Here is a 21,186-nt window from a genome sequence, read left to right on the forward strand (position 1 = left end):
AAAAACCTCTATTAAAAGTCATCCAGTTACTTCTCTGTATATACATAATTCATTAAACACTATGGTGGTCATTACAACATTGGCGGTAAAAGCCGCTTACCGCCGTGCAGAAGACCGCCAACATACCGCTGCGGCTGCAGAATTCCGCCACAGCTATTATGACCCACATCTCGAAATCCGACAAAATTCAGACACCCACACAAGTCCGCCACACCAAAGGTCACTGATAAACTGGCGAAAACAAAACCTCCACCGTCACTCCAGCAGAAATACGCCCACACTATCACGACCCACGAATCCACGCGGCAGTCTTTCAACCGCGGTATTCCATTGGCGGTACACACCGCTGCGCTCAAAATACACACACACACATACAAAACACCGCCACATTGGGCAATTCGAAATACACACACCTGATACACATACACACACCACTCCCACACACCCAATACAATATAAAACACACACCCACATCACCCACAAACCCCTACGACCACTATTACAGAGAGAAGGTCAGAGAGAGACACCACCATCACAAACTAGCAGCCACAGGCACTCAACACCATCACCCACACAACTTCCACGCACAAAACACCACACACCACTACATATCACCACACTTATCACCACACACACCACCCCACACATCACCTACACCACCCCATGGCACGGCAAAGACACCCCAGGTTCTCGGAGGAGGAGCTCAGGGTCATGGTGGAGGAAATCGTCCGGGTAGAGCCACAGCTAATTGGAGCACAGGTGCAGCACACCTCAATTGCAAGGAAGATGGAGCTATGGAGAAGAATAGTCGACAGCGTCAACGCAGTGGGACAACACCCAAGAAATCGGGACGACATCAGGAAGAGGTGGAACGACCTACGGGGGAAGGTGCGTTCCGTGGTCTCAAGACACCACCTGGCGGTTCAGCGGACTGGCGGCGGACCCCCACCTCCTCCCTCACAACTAACAACATGGGAGGAGCAGGTCTTGGCAATTCTGCATCATGAGGGCCTCGCAGGAGTCGGTGGAGAAATGGACTCTGGTAAGTCGAAGCTTTACTAATGTATCCCCCACCCTTCCTGCATGCCATCACACACTCCTACCCGTACCCTCAGCACTCCACCAACTCACATATACCCCACTATCACAAACCACCCATCCCAACACCAAGCCCTGCAGGCAACCCCAACGCATAGACACCCATCACTAAAGCATGCCCACTGCACATACCCATACAACCCCTTAAACCATCATCACCCAAGTCCCCACATAGGAATGCAAGCACTGGGGTACACCGGTCACCCACCCATTGCCCACCATGACACACACAGATGCAATAATTAAGCTTTTACACCCCTGCAGGACCACTACCCAACGTCACCAGACAGGAGGGTCCAGACATCTCCACCCCACCCACAGAAGAGGCCCACAGTGATGACAGCAGCTCTGTCCAACTGGATCCAGATGACCAGCCCGGACCATCGTGGGCCTCGGGACAGTCGGTTCCCCTCGCACAGGCACAGGCCACCACAGACCTTCCACCCTCTGGTAACACCAGCACAGCACCCACCCAGCGGGCCCATACCTCCGTGCCCAGGACACGTCAGTCAGCAGTGTGTCCACCACTACAGGGAACCCAGGATAACCCACCACCCCAAAAACAACAGGGACCTGGGGGCAGTGGCAGTGGGCACACGGTCCAGGGGACGGAGGCCCAGGAACACAGGGGAACTGGGAGGGCTACTGTGCGACAGGGGGCGGACGGGCCAAGGGAACCCACTCTCCACGAGGCCCTCTCCTACATCATGGGAGCATACCACCACTCCCAGGAAACGATGGCAACGGTCCTGGCCAAGTTTCAGGAGACCCAGCGCATGCAGGAGGAACAGTATCTGGGGTTCAGGGAGGAACTCAAAACCATCAGCTCCGCCCTGGGCACCATCGTAGGGATGCTGAAGGAAATACTAAACACCAGGAGGGACACTGTGGCACTCCAAGGGGCCCCTGACACTAGCATGGACGATGAACTGCCCACCACCTCCGCCGGCGCTAGAGGACAGGAGGCACCACCACAGGACCACAACACCAGCACCCCACCCCCTGCAGATGGAGAACCACCCCGCAAACGGTCCCTGAGATCCAGGAACAAGACAGATCACGATGCCAAGACCCCCGCCAAGAAATGAGACCACCCTGATTGTCAACCCACTGTCCCACTTTGTCACCCTGTCCATATTGGAACTGCCCCAGCTCCACTTCCTATGCCCATATGGGCAATGCACCTATGAGACAAATAGACTGGACTCTGCCATGGACACTCCTCCGCCATCACCCCTCACCATTTAACTTCCCCCTCCAATATTTTGCTTTTAAATAAACAAACCTAAAGCACCAAGATCTGGAGTCTGTCTGTGATTTTGAAATAGTGTATTTGCAATTACAGTGACAAAATGCTCTTTCTAATGTAATGTCAACATACCTATGTCACGCAGCTCTAGTCCATGAGGGATCTAAGCAGATGACACACGTTGGGACCCACACCTGTGAAACCGTAAGGGAAAGTGACAACTCAGTGACCATACACTGGGTGAAATTGACAGACAAGATAGAGGTAGAAGTGTAAAAGTACATGTAGTAGGCAGGAATGTATTCTGACCTGTGTTTCACTGGAAATATTGCTGGATGACTGAGTCCCTGTTGTCAATGTCTTTTTCCTCTGCTTCCTCCTCATCACTGTCCACAGGCTCCACAGCTGCCACAACACCACCATCTGGACCATCCTCCTGCAGAAAAGGCACCTGTCGTCACAAAGCCAAATTATGAAGCATACAGCAGGCCACGATGATCTGACACACCTTCTTTGGTGAGTAGAATAGGGATCCACCTGTCATATGGAGACACCTGAACCTCGCCTTCAGGAGGCAGAAGGTGCGTTTGATCACCCTCCTAGTCCGCCCATGGGCCTCATTGTAGCGTTCCAGAGTAACCAGAGTCCCCTAATAGCCACACCCGGTGCCTCTGTAGTAGACCCATCACATAAGGGATGCTGCTATTCCACAGGATGTAGGCGTCATGCACTGATCCAGGGAACATGGCATTCACATGGGAGATGTACTGGTCTGCCAAACATACCATCTGTACATTCATGGAATGATAACTCTTCCGGTTTCTGTACACCTGTTCACTCCTGTGGAGGGGGGGGGACCAAAGCCACATGGGTCCCATCAATGGCACCTATGATGTTGGGGATATGTCCAAGGGCATAAAAGTCACCTTTCACTGTAGGCAAATCCTCCACCTGAGGGAAAACGATGTAGCTCCGCATGTGTTTCAGAAGGGCAGACAACACTCTGGACAACACGTTGGAAAACATAGGCTGGGACATCCCTGATGCTATGGCCACTGTTGTTTGAAAAGACCCACTTGCACGGAAATGGAGCACTGATAGCACCTGCACTTGAGGGGGAATTCCTGTGGGATGGCGGATAGCTGACATCAGGTCTGGCTCCAACTGGCTACACAGTTCCTGGATTGTGGCACGGTCAAACCTGTAGGTGATGATCAAATGTCTTTCCTCCATTGTCGACAGGTCCACCAGCGGTCGGTACACCGGAGGATTCCACCATCTCCTCACATGTCCCAGCGGACGGTGCCTATAAAGGACAACAGTGAGCACAGAGTCAAACAACTCAGAGGTATGTACCCACAGTCTACACAGAACACCAATCATACACAAAATGTGGCCTGTATGTGTGTTGAGAGTAGGCCTAGGTATGTGTGACGCAGTTGGTAACTAGGCCATGTGGGCCCCTGAAATGGCGGCTGCCTGACCTCTAAAGCGGGACAATGGGATGTGAGGTAACTGCGCTGGCGTTGTACACCGTCGCGGTAGGTGGGCGAAGACCGCGGCGCAACGCTGCATTGGTTAACATTGGACCAATGACGATGTATGCCGGCGGTGATGGTACGCACCGCCGCGGACGTGACCGCCGCGGACGTGACCGCCATTTTCTAACTGTTTAATCACTCGATACCTGATCTTCGACAGGAGAGGACCTACACTGGAAGTGCTGCTGTGACCTCAGTCTTGAAGAGACAATGGCTCGTGCGTCTGGAGAAAGGGCCCCTGCCTTCACTGCAGAGGAGTTGGAGAAGCTCGTCGAGGGGGTCCTCCCCCAGTACACGCTACTCTACGGTCCTCCAGACCAACAGGTAAGTACACAGGGAGCATGTTGTATGGGCTATGCCTGTGTAGAGAGGGCTGGTTGTAAGAAGGAAGGGGGCAGAGTTCTGAGTGCATGAAAGACAGTGAATTCATGTGCCACATGGCAAGGGTAGGGATGGGGGCCACTCACTTTGACGGTGCAGTTGTTAATGACTTCTCTTCTTCCTCTGTACATTTCACGTAGGTCAGCGCCCACCAGAAGAAGGATATTTGGCTTGCCATCACCAAGGACGTCCGGACCCTGGGGGTCCACCACAGACCGAGCACCCACTGCCGGAAGAGATGGGAGGACATTCGTCGCTGGAGCAAGAAGACGGCGGAGGCTCAGCTGGGGATGGCCTCCCAACGTGGGAGGGGTGCCCGTTGAACCATGACCCCCATGATGTTCCGGATCCTGGCGGTGGCCTACCCTGAGTTGGATGGGCACTTGAGGGCAACACAGCAGACACAAGGGGGTGAGTACACTATCATTCAGCTGACTTTGCGTGCAGTGAAGGTGTCTGGGTGGGGGAGGAGGACTGTGGGTTCCCCTAGGCCAGGGCGAGTTCCGTAGGCTAAGCCCATTCATAAGGCATGGCCCTGTGGCCCCCCACCCCACCTCTGTAGAAGTACTGCTATTCATGCCCCAGGGTCATCTATGTGTGCAGATGTCGTCCATAGCCTTGTAGGCCATTTCCCAGGAATTGCACTGTAGAGGCCAACAGCGCGATGTAGTGCAGGGGGCTGCTGTGTTTGTATTGTCCGCCAACGGTAGCAGTAAGCCATGCACTCAACCTGTCTTTCTACTGTTTCCCCCCCCCCCCCCCCCCTTTTTTTGTGGTCTCCCTGTTCTTGTGTGCATTAGCATCATCAGGCGGAGCTAGAGTGGCACCGGAGCACGAGGGAGCTGCATCCCACATGGGCACGGAGGCCCACACTACGGACTCAGAATACACCAGTGGGACGGAGGGCGAGGGGAGCACCACGGCGGTCAAAGGATCTGCAACCAGCGACACGGACTCGTCCTCCGATGGGAGCTCCCTTGTGGTGGCGGCAACATCTGTACCCCCCACTACTACAGGTACAGCCGCCACCCCCCCTACCAGCACTGCCCTCCCAGCAGCCCCTCAGCGTGTGCCCGGTGCCCGCTCACCCAGGAGGGAGGGCATCACCTTCGCCCCAGGCACCTCAGCCCCTGCCTCTGTCACCTCTGCTGCCCTCAGTGAGGAGGCCATTGACCTCCTCAGGTCCCTCACTGTTGGGCAGTCTACCATTTTGAATGCCATCCAGGGTGTAGGAAGGGAGTTGCAACACACAAATGCATTCCTGGAGGGCATTCATTCTGGTCAGGCTGCCCTTCATCGAACCCTTCAAACTCTGGCCTCAGCACTGATGGCAGCCATTGTCCCTGTGTCTAGCCTCCCCCCTCCAACTTCCTCGACCCAGACCCAATCCCCTGTACCTCTGCCTATCCCAAGCACACCATCAGACCAGCCTGCACACACCTCACCACACAAGGGAAGATCAGGCAAACATAAGCACCACACATCCCACAGGCACTCAAGCAAGCATCACACACATACAGACACACCAACATCCACTGCCTCCACTGTGTCCCCCTCCTCCTCATCTCCCTCCTCCCTCCAAGTCTCGTCTACACACACACCTGCATGCACTACCACTACAGCCACTACGTCCTGCACCAGCACACCCACCACCACACCCCGCTCACGTGCACTCACCACCCCCACTACCATTTACACGTCCCCTGTGTCCTCTCCCAGTTTGTCTGTGACGCCCCCTCCGAAGATACACAAACGCAGGCACACACCCACCCAACAGCCATCCACCTCACGACAGCCTCCAGCGCATACACCTGCACCCAAATCCACAAAACTTACACCTCCTACAACCACAACCTCTTCCTCCACTCCCAAACCCCCTCCAGCTACCCATCCCAGTGTGTCCCAAAAACTTTTCCTGTCCACCCTTAACCTATTTTCCACCACCCCCCCTCCAACTCATAGGTCCGGTACTAGCACCTCAGCCAAAAAATCTCTGGGACCAGTGGTGCCTGTTGTTACAGGTATGTGGAGTGCACCGGCCACCAGGCCAGCCAGTGTGGCACGGAGCCACAGCACAGCCAGACCCCCCGTGAAGCACCAGAAGTTGTACAGTGCCCGGCGGGAGAGGGGGAAGACTCCAGCCAGCCAAGCTGCTCACAGGGGTCCCGGGGGAATGTAGACTCAGCTGTGACTCCTCCCAAGGTGGGGAAGGGGCAGAGGAAACCTGCAAAGTCTGGGAGGAGCAGCACGGCGGAGAAGACCGCCATCATCCCCACCGGCCAGGAGGCCACCGCTATCCCCATCGTCACTGCCCAGGAGGAGGCCACCGCCAGCCCCATCGTCACTGCCCAGGAAGAGGCCACCGCCAGCCCCATCGTCACTGCCCAGGAAGAGGCCACTGCCAGCCCCATTGTCACTGCACAGGAAGTGGCCACCGCCAGCCCCATCGTCACTGCCCAGGAGGGCCCCGCAAGCCACAGCCCAGCTGACCCATGAAGGACTGCCAGCCACAGGCAAGCTGGGCAATGACGGACCACCATGGCAAGCACAGCTGAACAGGGCAAGGACCGCTGAACAGGGCAAAGACCGCCATGGCAAGCACCGCTGAACAGGGCAATGACCGCTGAACTGGTCAAGCACCGCTGAACAGGTCAAGGACCGCTGAACAGGGCAAAGACCGCCATGGCAAGCACCGCTGAACAGGGCAAGCACCACTGAACAGGGCAAGGACCGCTGAACAGGGCAAAGACCGCTGGACAGGGCAAAGACCGCCATGGTAAGCACCACTGAACAGGGCAAGCACCGCTGAACAGGGCAAGCACCGCCATGGAAAACACCGCTAGCCCATCTGCGGCAGGGGCAGTGACGCAACTCTGACCGTCACGGGGTGAGTGCTGTACTCTGGGCATCTGTCCCCCTCCAGAACCAGTGGAGATATGCATCGACTTGAGAGACTGTGGCTTTGCACTCCCCAGGATGGTACAGTGGGCAAACCATCCACTGGAGAGACTTGAGAGACTGTGGCTTCGCACTCCCCAGGATGGTACAGTGGGCAAACCACCCACTGTAGAGACTTGAGAGACTGTGGCTTTGCACTCCCCAGGATGGTACAGTGGGCAAACCAACCACTAGAGAGACTTGAGAGACTGTGGCTTTGCACTCCCAGGATGGTACAGTGGGCAAACCAACCACTATAGAGACTTGAGAGACTGTGGCTTTGCACTCCCCAGGATGGTACAGTGGGCAACCCACCCACTGTAGAGACTTGAGAGACTGTGGCTTTGCACTCCCCAGGATTGATCAATGGGCATGGAGCCCCCTCGTGGATCTGGCGTTGTGCACTCATCCGGCTAAGGTGCCACCCCTTCCCTTCCCCCTTCCCCCTGAGGTGCCTGTTGTATTTCTGTATTTCTATCTGATGCCCCAGCAGTGTTCTCTCCGTCATGTGGGATATACCACGGACTATGAATGATGCGAAACCTGCCCTAATAATCGTGGTGTATATTTTGTTTATAGTGTATAGATATATATATATATATATGTATATTTTAGTTTACTGATTTTTGATATATTACAATAGTTACACTAATTTCCTTTTGTCTTTGCATTCTTCCGTGGGGGTTGGGGGGTATAACTGTAATGTATAGATAAGCATTGGTGTGTGTGTTGTAGTGGGTGAGGGTCGGGGTGGGGGTTGGGGTGTTCAGTGTGTGTGTCCCTGTTTTTTGCCTCCCCTATGTCGTAGGTGCAGTACTCACCGTGCTCTTCGCCGCCGGCATTGGTGATCCTCGTAGAAGAGCAGGTAGACTAGCGCTGGAAGTATTTGAAGTTCCGGCTCCATGCTGTCCTCCTTCCTCGTGGAGTGTGTAGAGGTGAGCGTTTTTCATTCGAAATTCCTTTTTTCCGCCATGTTTTTATCCACGTTGTATCCGCCCCGGAAGAGGTGGCGGATTGGCCTGTCATAATAGTGTGGGCGGTACATTGTCTCCCGCCTGTCTGTTGGCGGTGACCGCCAAGCTGCTGGTCTGTACCGCCGTGGAGGTCTGAGTGTTAAAGTGGCTGTCTTTGTTGGTGGTTTCTGCCACGGTCGTAATTGCAAAATATTTACCGGCAGCCTGTTGGCGGTCTTACCGCCACTTTAACACCGTCCGCCAGGGTTGTAATGACCCCCTATGTCAGTAAATACATTCATATCATAAAATTACAGGCATACTACGTAAAATGTTAAAATCCCTCTGAAGTGCTTTAACAGATATCATTATGATTTTGGCATCTGTTTTGAGTTTAACAATGATCAAATCCATGCTAGATTAAGGCCCATATTTATACTTTTTGACGCTAAACTGCGCTAACGCAGTTTAGCGTCAAAAAATTTTGCGCCGTCTAACGCCATTCTGAAGCGCCATGCGGGCGCCGTATTTATGCAATGGCGTTAGCCGGCGCAAGCGGACCGGCGCTGCCTGGTGTGCGTGGAAAAAAACCACGTACACCAGACAGCGCCGGCGTAGGGGGAAAATGGCGTATGGGCGTCTTAAAATGGGGCAAGTCAGGTTACGTCGAAAAAATCGTCGTAACCCGACTTGCGCCATTTTTTTTCGACGCCCATCCCCCATCAACATGACTCCTATCATTGTAAAGATAGGAGTCATGCCCCCTTGCCCAATGGCCATGCCCAGGGGACTTATGTCCCCTGGGCATGGTCATTGGGCATAGTGGCATGTAGGGGGGCACAAATCAGGCCCCCCTATGCCACCCAAAAAAAAAAATATATATATAAAAAACAATACTTACCTGAACTTACCGGAATGTCCCTGGGGTGGGTCCCTCCATCCTTGGGTGTCCTCCTGGGGTGGGCAGGGGTGGCAGGGGGGGTCCCTGGGGGCAGGGGAGGGCACTGTGGGCTCATTTTGAGCCCACTTGTCCCTTAACGCCATCCCTGACCCAGGCGTTAAAAAGCGGCGCAAATGCGCCGTTTTTGGCCACGCCCACTCCCGGGCGTCATTTTCGCCCGGGAGTATAAATACCACGTAAAGGCCTGGGAGTCATTTTTTAAGACGGGAACGCCTCCCTTGCATCTCATTAACGCAAGGAAGGGGTTCACGCTAAAAAATGACGCACACTCCGGGCACTTTGGCGCCCGAAGCGTCTAACGCCATAGTATAAATATGGCGTTAGTTGGCGTTGGTTTTGCGTCGAATTTGCGTCGAAAAAAACGACGCAAATTCGGCGCAAACGGAGTATAAATACGGGCCTAAATCTCTCCGCTGAACCCACCTGGCAGACATAATTGCATAAAGTGCAAAATCTGAATTATCACTGCCCATTTTAGCATTAAAATCACCACAAATTCAAATGCTTGGTTGTTGAGTGGTACTCTTACCATAAGGCTTTAGGCTTCTGATAAAGCTAAATAGCTCATGAAACAAGTCACTATAAATGTTGGTAAAGTTATTGTTATAAAAATTGACTGAATATAAGGTGAACACTCACTTATTGTTTCTAATAAGTAAGGCCTGAGAAGCAGAGCTGCCTGTATCTATAACTGTAATAGTAATTCTGATACTAATCTTTACCCAGATAGCAAGGCCACCACCAGCTCTTCCGTATTGAGTAGCAACAGCAGGGCAAGAATAACAAGAAAAACATTTTAAAAAACAGAAGGGGTATCCTGGGTGTCTTGGAATACAATAAAATCATAACCTTCAATAAAGGAAATCCACTCTGGGTTGGCAATTTTGCTTCTTAAGTCTGCCACATTCCAGCTTAACAGAGAAAACTGACTATCCCTAACCTGGTTATTACGGTGCATCTCACTTCCTTGGCCCCTTCACCCAATAAAGTATTTGACACAGGCAAAGGAGTGATGGAAGAGACCCGTTCTAAAGCGAGTTCATCATAATGTGGGAACCCACTATGATAAGAAACGGGTCTAAAGGGAACATCCCCATCCAATTCCCCATCTCAGACGCATGGAGCTACTTTTTGCAAGCCCTTATACTGTCAGTCCATCTCGTTAAGATCTACCAGTAAGTCAAAACGTTTTTTACACAGAACACTGGAAACACCTGAGGAGGGCTGTGCTAGGCAAGTCAGGGAAGGGATTTTGTAAGGATCTGCCAATAGATCAAAATGTTTTTTACACAGAACTCTGGTAGCACCTAAAGGGGGCTGTGCTAGGCAAGTCAAGGACAGAGTCATAGACTTACTGGGATTATTCGGTCTGTAGAAAAACCAAGAGGTAAAACTCTAATTTGACCCAAATTGCCAAGAGTCTCAGAAGGCTGGGAGACAATGTTCTTTGCCAGATGTGTATATCTAAAGTTAACAATAATGCAGTCATCAGAGATACTTTTACCAGAGGAACCGATCCAAGCAACACGTCGAGTCAGCAAGATATTACCATAATCACTGATATCAAATTTAAAATGATTAACTAACCAATGACAAACCTTGTTTTGTAATTGAGAGGTAGATTCTAAATCTGGGTTTAGCACAGGAGGAACACCAGCCAGAACAACAACATATGGACAGCAAGCAGGTGGGAGATTAATCAAAGGTAAGTATGAGGTGATGTAACAGCTAAAGATTCTTGTAGCGCCACATAAGGGTCAATTGAAGGCACATTGGTAGCTGATGGATTACCTATAGGAGCTAAAATCGGCGCAGGTCGCTTATCATGCAAACATAGGCCAGGGCACAGTTGATTGCTTCCTACTATCTCTTTCTGTCTGGTACTTGCAGGGGGGAGAGCATTCATTAGAAAAGGGTGTCCCAAAGGGGTCTTCTCAGAAACATTTATACTATCTCTAGGGCCCCTCAGTGACATCCTTTGTTGACTCTGACATAATCCTAAAATTTTCTCTATTGCTACTTCTAATTTCCCCAGTGTATCTCTCAGGGAGGGTTAAAGACTCGTTCAAGGAAATTATGAACTTTTGGGCAACTATATCCCAATCCGGGATTTGTACCAAGCCCTGATTGGCTGGTTAGCCATGCTCTCCTACAATTGGCCCTCTTAAAAGAGATGAAAAGGCTTCAATAGATTTAACTTTCTTCTTGTGCTTCGTGGCAGGTGAGGCTGTAGTTATAGATCATTTTGGGTGCCCCACATGAGAATTAAGTACCCTACTACTGACCATAGGGACATCTGAACTAATTACAGGGATGGAGCCAATTGAGGTGCTGATAGTCTGTCCTCCTCTCTCAGTCTCTACATCGGGCGTCCCTATAACATCAGCATGGGGAGAACCTGAGCAACCCAAGGACAGCCGCCTCTCAGCCAAATCAATCTACTTAGAGACAACACTAACTGCTCGCGCCAAAAAGGAATCAATGGTTGTAGAATTGCAGCCTATGGGTGTTTTGCTGCAAGCTACCCTCTTCTTACCCATGACTGCTTTCTAGTCTAATACAGCCCACTACCAATGGACATAGACTTGTTATAGCCCTATAGTAATCCTTATTGTGCCCCCCACTTTAGTCACCACTCTCTATTCTATATGAGTCAGCGTTCAATGACAATGTGTAGAAACATGAAAAAGAAAGAAACAGAAAAACCAAGAGAGTGGGCCCAGCCCAGCCTCTTCCGGCGGCTGATGGGCCCGGATGGACCCGCCCTTGGCCCAGGCTTTGCCCGGGCGCGGCCTGCGTGTGTCTCACGCTGCAGTGATCTGGCCATCATTTATGGTGCTCGTTGGTGGGCTCTAGTGTGAGCAGCTGGTCCCCAAAATGGCTGCCTCCTGGGGCCAAGAGGGATCTGGGATATGAAATCCCCCACAGGTAGATTAGCGCGTCTCGTGTTGCGGTGATCTGGCCGCGCTTTATAATGCTCGTTGGTGGGCTCTAGTGTGAGCAGCTGGTCCCCAAAATGGCCACCTTCCGGGGCCAAGAGGAGTCTGATATATGTAGTCCTCCACAGGTAGAATAGGGCATACCGCGCTGCGGTGATCTGGCTGCGCTTTAATGCGCTCGTTGGTGGGCTCTAGTGTGAGCAGCTTGTCCCCAAAATGGCCACCTCCTGGGGCCAAGAGGAGTCTGGGATATGAAGTCCCCCACAGGTAGATTAGCGTATCACATTTTACTTATACTTCAATAAAATCTCACTGTTGAACTATTCCCTTTCAAGTCAGCCTATTGCCGTGGGCTTGACAGGTCACTTTTTATTTGTTAAAAAAATTGGCAAATTGAGATGAAAACTTAATGATTATGGCCCTCATTATGACATTGGCGGTAAGTACTGCTTACCGCCATGCTGACTGCCGCCAACATACCGCCGTTGCGACAGATCACCGCTACCCATATTATGACACACATATAGCAATCCGTCACTATACAGCCACACACACAAGTACGCAGCCCAAAGGTTGGTGATAAACTGGCGGTAGCAAAATCCACAACGTTACGCCAAAAGAACTACATCTACAACATTATGACCCACGAATCACCATGGCAGACATTCAATGGGGGTAAACCATTGGCGGTACATACACACATACAAAACAACACCACATTGGACAATTCAAACTACACACACCTGACACCCATTCACACACCGCACCCACACCACACAAAACACACACCCACATTACCCACAACCCTTTACGAATACAAACAAGTGCCACAAGAGAGATAGCAAGACCACAGACAAGACCACAGCCACACACCACCATCACCTATACACCATCCATGTACCTTACATCACACACCCCAACACATCACCCTAACACCCTCACCCACACCACTCACACTACACCCATGGCACCACAACAACACCCCAGGTTTTCAGAGGAGGAGCTAAGGGTCATGGTGGAGGAAATCATCCAGGTAGAGCCACAGCTATTCAGATCACAGGTGCAGCAGACGTCCATTGCTAGGAAGATGGAGCTATGGCGGAGAGTCATGGACAGGATCAACACCGTGGGACGGCACCCCAGTACAAGGGATGACATCAGGAAGAAGTGGAATGACCTACGGGGAAAGGTGTGTTCTGTGACAGCAAGACACCTAATAGCTGTACAGAGGACTGGCAGTGGACCCCCACCTCCTCCCCCACAACTAACAACATGGGAGGAGCAAGTCTTGGCAATCATGCATCCTGAAGGCCTGGCAGGAGTAGGAGGAGGACTGGATTCTGGTAAGTCAAATCTCTATTACTATCACCCCCTTACCTGCATGCCATCACATACCCCTACCCTCACCCCCACTCCCATCATTCCACCACCTCCCACATACCCCACCATCACAACCCACCCATCCCAATACCAAGCCCTGCATGCAACACCAATGCATGGACACCCATCACAGACCTGCATGGACACCTATCACTAAAGCATGCACACTAGAGGGAAACAGCTAGCCCACCAAATAACAACTCACATAAGGCAAAGCTGCCAGGGCAAAAAGAACCTTAGAGGGCAACACACCCATGCACAAGATATCACACGCAGAAACAATAACACTGCATTTACATCCCCACAGGCCCCCCAGCCAACGTCACTGGAAAGGAGGTGCTAGCAACATCCAGTCCCTCCCCCCGAAGAGACCCACAGTGATGACAGTAGCTCTGAACTCCTGGATCTGGATGACCAACCTGGCCCATCAGGGATCTCCGGACAGTCGGTTACCCAGGCACAGTCCCATACTGTAGTAAAGTACTATCCCAAGGGTGGCGCCCAGAGCTTCCCCAGTGTTTCCCAGACCTCTGTCATCTTGAATCCAGAGGTGTGAGGGCACAATGGAGGCCTCTGAGTAGCCGTTGCCAGCAGGTGACGTCAGAGACCCATCCTGATAGGTGCTTACCTGACTAGGTGGCCAATCCTCCTCTGAGGGCTATTTAGGGTCTCTGCTGTGGGCTTTTCCTCAGATAACGACGCACAAGGATTCACCAGAGTTTCTATGCATCTCCCTTTTCGACTTCTGCCAAGGATCGACCGCTGACTGCTCCAGGATGCCTGCAAAACTGCAACAAAGTAGCAAGAAGACTACCAGTGACATTGTAGTGCCTAATCCTGCCTGCTTTCTTGACTGTTTCCTGGTGGTGCATTTTCTGGGGGCTGCCTGCCTTCACCCTGCACTGGAAGCCAAGAAGAAATCTCCCATGGGCTGACGGAGTCTTCCCCCTGCTAACGCAGGCACCAAACTTCAGCTTCACCGGTCCTAGGGGTCCCCTCTCATCGTGACGAGCATGGTCCCTGGAACACAGGTGGTAGATCCAACAGTCCAGTGGTCCATCTGTCCAGATTTGGCAGAGGTAAGTCCTTGCCTCCCCTCGCCAGACAGTAATCCTGTGTACTGCGTGAACTGCAGCTGCTTGGGCTTCTGTGCACTTTTGCAAGGAATCCTTTGTGCACAATACAGCCCAGGTCCCCAGCACTCCGTCGTGCATTGCTCAACTCGCTGAGTTGACCACTGGCTTCGTGGTACCCTCTTTTGTAGTGTTGAGACGACCGCCATGCTCAGTTTTCTTGAACCCATGTTCAAGTACTTCTGCGGGCGCTGCCTTCTTGTGCATGGGCTCTCTGTGTTGCTGAGGGCTCTCTCTGTCTCCTTTTCCAAGTGGCGACCTCCTGGTCCTTCCTGGGCCCGGGCAGCACCCTTTTTCTTCAACTGTGACCTTTGCAGCTAACAAGGTTTGTTTGCGGTCTTTCTTCAAAGAAACAACTCTGCATCCTCCAGCATTCTGTGGGACATCTTCTGTGCAAAGGAGAAGTTCCTGGCATCATCCGTTGTTGCAAAATCTTCAGCTTCTTCCACCCAGGGGCATCCATTTTGCACCTTCATCCAGGGTTTAGTGGGCTCCTGCCCCCCCCTGGACACTTTAGTGACTCTTAAACTTGGTCCCCTTCCTTTACAGAGCCTCAGGTCCAGGAATCCGTCTTCAGTGCTTTGCAGTCAGTTGTGCTCTTTGCAGAATCTCCTATCACAACTTTAGTGTGTTTCTGGGGAAGTAGGGTCACTTTACTCCTACTTTTCAGGGTCTTGGGGTGGGGTATCTTGGACACCCTTAGTGTTTTCTTACACTCCCAGCGACCCTCTACACACTACATAGGCCTGGGGTCCCTAAGTGATTTGCATTCCAATTTCGTAGTATATGGTTTGTGTTGCCCCTAGGCCTATTGCATCCTATTGTATTCTACAGTGTTTGCACTACTTTTCTAACAGGGACAAGGAGGCCACAGCACACAGAGTATAACGTCCAACAGTATAGCACGAAAACGTAATCCTGGTGACGTGTTGCAGGTAACAGGAAATATCAAGTTGAAGAAAGTCTCAAGTCCTTTTTTGTGTGGCAGATGATGTCTTTATTAGTAGGTGTTTAGAGATGGTTGTGTCATCATGGAGAAACAGCCAACACGTGTTTCGTCACACAAGTGACTTCATAAAGGCTATTAGAAAGTAGTAGATCTGCATGTGGTATGGCTGCTAAAACAGCTGTCGGTGCGTGCAGGAATTCGATATGTCTAGTACAATTGGTAATGCGGGCCCTGATAAGCCCGTGGTCGTAACCTTGGAAGAGGAGCAGCGTCAGGCTTCGTGAGAGTTCAAGAGCGTCTAGTGGTCGCACCGACAGCTGTTTTAGCAGCCATACCACATGCAGATCTACTACTTTCTAATAGCCTTGATGAAGTCACTTGTGTGACGAAACACGTGTTGGCCATGATGACACAACCATCTCTAAACACCTACTAATAAAGACATCATCTGCCACACAAAAAAGGACTTGAGACTTTCTTCAACTTGATATTTCCTGTTACCTGCAACACGTCACCAGGATTACGTTTTCGTGCTATACTGTTGGACATTATACTCTGTGTGCTGTGGCCTCCTTGTCCCATTTTGTCCTGGGGTACTCCTAGTACCCGTATGGTGCCTATCGGGTAGTAAGGCACCGGGCCAGTTTGCACCAGACTTTTTGCTTTGTACGTTTATACCTATTAAGATACTATATGCTTACTGCCTAGAAGTGCGGCGCCTTTCACCCTTACTACCCCTATGTCTCTCCTACTTTTCTAACAGTTTACTTACCTGATTTTGGTTTGTGTGTATATTTTGTGTATTTTACTTACCTCCTAAGGGAGTATATCCTCTGAGATTTTTTTTGGCACACTGTCACTAAAATAAAGTGCCTTTATTTTTAGTAACTCTGAGTATTGTGATTCTTGGGCCAGGTGTAGCAAAGTTTTGCGAGTCGCAAATGTCCCGAATCGCTATTTGCGACTGTGCAAAATCGGAAATGGGATGCAAAAACACCATTTCCGACTTGCAAAAAGCGATGCAATGTTCGACCCCATTTTGCGACCCACAAATAGCAAGTCGCTATTTGCGAGTCGCAAACCTTATGCAATTGCAACTCGCAAATTGCGACTACTCGCAAAAAGCCCAGTTTGCACTTGCAATTTACCACTAACTCAGAGCAGGTGGTAACCATAACCAAAGTATAAAAGGAGACCCAGAAGGCATCTGGGTTACTCAAAATGGCAGAGATATACCTGATAGCAGTGAGGAGGAGAGTCCACGCCGCCCAGCAGAGGAGGAGGAGGGGCCACAGACAGGAGAAGATATATAGAACAAGGCAGACTCTTTTTCAGCAAACTGAGGAAGAGATCTATGACAAATACCTCCTTAGCAGCGCAGCCATACTAGAATTAATTGATTTACTAAAACCACAGCTAGAACACCAGACTCTGCGCGGCTGCGCCATCCCTACGCATGTGCAAGTGCTATGCTCACTGCACCTCTTGGCCTCAGGGAGCTATCAGGGGGTCATTGCTGTGGCAGGTGGGGTATCTCAAAGTGCAGTGTCAAGGTTCCTCAGGGCCTTCCTAGATGCCTTAGTCACACGTATGTCTCACTTCATATACCTACCAAGGAATGAGGCAGAAATAAACAGCACCAAGCTGGACTTTTACCGGATTGCCAACTTTCCCCATGTCATAGGATGTGTAGATGGGACACATATTCAAATGTGCCCCCCTGCAAACCTGGAACATCTTTTCCGCAACAGAAAGTGTACCCACTCACTGAATATACAGGTTGTTTGTGACGCCCATTATGTCATCACTGACATTGTAGCTAAGTTTCCAGGCAGTACCCATGACTCCTACATTTTTAGGCACAGTGGGATACACCAACGCCTGGAACGTGGGGAGTTTGGAGACGGATACCTTCTAGGTAGAGCTGCATACACCTTGCAGACATACAGACAGGTCACTGTGCACACCAACCAGGACTTTCTAACAGTGTAATGTTTGTGCCCAACAGGTGACAGTGCATATGCTCTACGGCCATGGATTATGACTCAGTTTTTAACACCCAGCAATGAATGTGAGAGGCGATACAACAATGCACATAAGAGGACCAGGAACCTTATCGAACGCACCTTTGGATTACTGAAAGCAAGATTCAGATGCCTCCACCGCAGTGGAGGTGCCCTCCAGTATACCCCCATTACAGAATTCAAAATTGTGGTCGCATGCGCCATCCTTCACAATATAGCCACCCAACATGGGCTACCTCTCACCCCTGCAGACCCAGATCCTGAGGATGAAGAGCAAGAGCAACCACATCGCCATCATGGGGATCGGAGTATAGCTAATCAAGGCAGACTGAGACGGGAACACATTGCAAGCCAATACTTTGGAAGGTACGTGTCAACTCCAACCATACTCACCTATTGACCAAAAACTCAATTTGTTTAATGGAACCAAAAAACTATTTAATTTGTGCAGAAATACAACTATTTACAAATAATAACTGTTCCTGGTCATCTAAATGCAAACCATGCGTGGTGCACATTGATGTCATGTGCCACATCAACAGGGACAGGGTAATGTCTATGTCCTTCGGCGGCCCCTGCCAGCCTGGCTGGTCCCTGGTGCTTCTGCAGTGCTCTGCCTGGTACTGGTACTCCGGAGCACCCTAGTGTCAGTGGCAGAGACACTGCTCACTGTAGAGCCCTCCTCGCTGTCCTGGGGTGTTTCCCCTGTGCCCCTGGACAGATGCCGTGCCTCCATTAAGTCTATCACGTGTGTGATACGGCCCAGGCCCCTAGCCACATCTCCAGCAAAATGGCCCATTTCGACCTGGAGGCCAACTGTCCTCCTCGACAGGCCAGTGGTGTTCACAGCCAGTCTGCCGATTGATGTGGCCATCCTATCTAGTCTTTGTAGGAGCTGACGGTCCCTGCGCCGCCCACCCTCGGCCTGTGCCAGTAGTCCTGCCGCCAGATCCCTCATGGACAGGGCTAGGTCCCCAGTGTTTGTGGCAATAATGTCAATTCTGGAATTCAGATGCTGCATGCTGGCCTTGTTATTTCTGATAAAGCGGTGCAGCACACCACTAATCCGCCCTAATATGTTGTTTTGCAGGCGCTGACCATGCAGCAGCTGTGCCTCACTGTTGCTGGTAGGTTGACGGCCGGACGCAGCCTGCAGCCCTGATCTCCTGTACCTGTGTCGCCTGCGCAGCGGTGGCTGCCCTGTGTGCTCAACTGTATCACTCCTGCCTGTTGCTGGCGCAGCCTCCTGGAACACAGTTGCAGCAGGTGTGGACATAAGAGGGATGGTGTTGGCCGTGCAGGTGGGAGTGCTGGCGGCTCCTGAGCTGTCCTCATGGGGCTGGCTGCTGTGGGTTGTGGTGGTGTCTTGTGGGAGACCTGTGGGACATGGGGAACAGACTGTCAGTGTCTACTATCTGTTGCACACTTCCTAATAAACAATTGCCTATGAACTGCCTACTTGACTACATTTCCCATAATGCATCATTCTGGTGTTTGCTACCCTGAAATGGAGCTATCTTGGTTGAGCATGCCCCTGTGTACATGGTGGGTGGGGGTATGGCATTGATAGGGGTACAGGCATGTCACATGGCTCTGAGGTGTCCAGGTCTCCAAATCCTGACACTGCCTCCTGCTCCAGGGTCTCCTCCACCCTTTCTTCCAGGGGTGTGGGTGGTGGTACTGAAGATGGTCCCCCTCCTGTGCCTCTCATCTCCCGGAGCCTTTCAGCCACCCTCCCCTTGGTCAGGAGAGGGGAGGTCATACCACAGTTTTTTAATTTCTTCAACACTCCTGTGGCTCACCCCCAGGGAGTTGATTTTTTCCTGGATCTCCTGCCACAGTTGTCTTTTGGTGGCTTCTGGCACATTGAGGGCTGCCTTTCCAAATAATTCATCATAGTGCTGACAGTATTCATCTGTCAGCACCTCCAGCTCCTTCTCTGCGAATTTCAGTTTTCTTTTTCTAGGAGTTCCTTCCATTGCAGCTGCTGTTTCTCCTGTGTGCAGTTCAGCAGTTCAAAAGGGTGTGGTCCTCCCTCCTCCCAGGTGTATTTGTAAACTTCCTGGCTGTGATGTCATCATCATGTGCCAGGAAGTGTTTCCAGAGTGTTCTGGAGTGGTTTCTGGAGTGTTCTGCAGCACCTGTAAGCAATTTACAAGCAACTCGCAATTTGCGACATCCACTCGCAAATTGCGAGTTCGTTTTTTGCATGGTCGCAAAAAGCGACCTCGCAAACAGCGGACTCGCTCTCTGCGTTGCGACTCCGGGTGCGAGTCGCTATTTGAACACTGACATTGTACCTGCATTTCCATTAGCGACTCGCAATTTGCGAGTCGCACCTACTCGCAAATTGCGAGTTGCTAAATTTTTGTTTCCTACATCTGGCCCCTTATGAGATAGTGCTATATGATATAAGTGGTATAGTAGGAACTTTGCATGTCTCCTAGTTCAGCCTAAGCTGCTCTGCTATAGCTACCTCTATCAGCCTAAGCTGCTAGAACACTACTAATCTACTAATAAGGGATAACTGGACCTGGCACAAGGTGTAAGTACCATCACGTACCCACTATAAGCCAGGCTAGCCTCCTACACATACCACCACAGAGCCTCCCCCCTCGGGAAACACCAGCACAGTACCCACCCAGCGGGCCCATACCTCTGTCCCCGGGACACGTCAATCAGCAGTGTGTCCACCACTACAGGGACCCCAGGCCACCCCACAAACACAGGACGATCAGGGACCTGGAGTCAGTGGCAGTGGGCACACGGTTCAGGGGACAGAGGCACAGGACCACAGGGAAGCTGGGAGGACTACTGTGAGACAGGGGGAGGACAGGCCCAGGGAACCGACTCTCTAGGAGGCACTCACCAAGATCCTGGGAGCATGCCACCATTCCCAGGAGACCGTGGGCCAGATACTGGACAAAATGCAGGAGAACCAGCAGCTGCAGGAGGGACAGTACCTGGGGCTCAGGGAGGACTTGAAGGACATAAACACCACCCTGGTTACCATTGCAGGGGTGCTAGCAGACATGGCCAACACTATGAGGGAGGCAGTGGCACACCGCTGGGCCCCTACCACTAGCCAAACCGATGAACAGACCTCCACCTCCGCTGATGCTAGTGGACAGGAGGCCGCGCCACAGGACTAACAGGCCACCAGCACCCCTCCCCCTGCAGAAGGAGAACCACCCCGCAAACATTCCCTGTGATCCAGGCAGAAGCCTGAGACTATTGCCAAGACCTCGCCAGGAAATAAGACTCTCCTGAATGTCACCCTTGTGTCCCACCCTGTCACCCTGTCCACCTTGACCTGTCATTCCTCCCCTTCCTATGCCCCCTTGGACAATGCACCTGTGATCCACATAGACTGGACTCTATCCTGGACTTTCCTCCACCATCAACCCAGCCCATTGTACACCCCCCTCTACTTATTAGCACTTAAATGAACACCCTTTGAAACAAATACCAGTATGGAGTATGTCAAATGATTTAACTATGTATTTGTTTAACAAGGTATAAACACTGCAATACAACTGTACAATAATGTATACATAGGAATGGTCTGTGGTTGGCTGCAGTCAACACACCAGGAGTGATAGTGGGGCACAAATATCTGCAAATAGAGATGCCAAAGGGTA

The sequence above is a fragment of the Pleurodeles waltl genome, chromosome 12, assembly GCF_031143425.1.
Source record: "Pleurodeles waltl isolate 20211129_DDA chromosome 12, aPleWal1.hap1.20221129, whole genome shotgun sequence".
Classification (NCBI taxonomy): Eukaryota; Metazoa; Chordata; class Amphibia; order Caudata; family Salamandridae; genus Pleurodeles; species Pleurodeles waltl.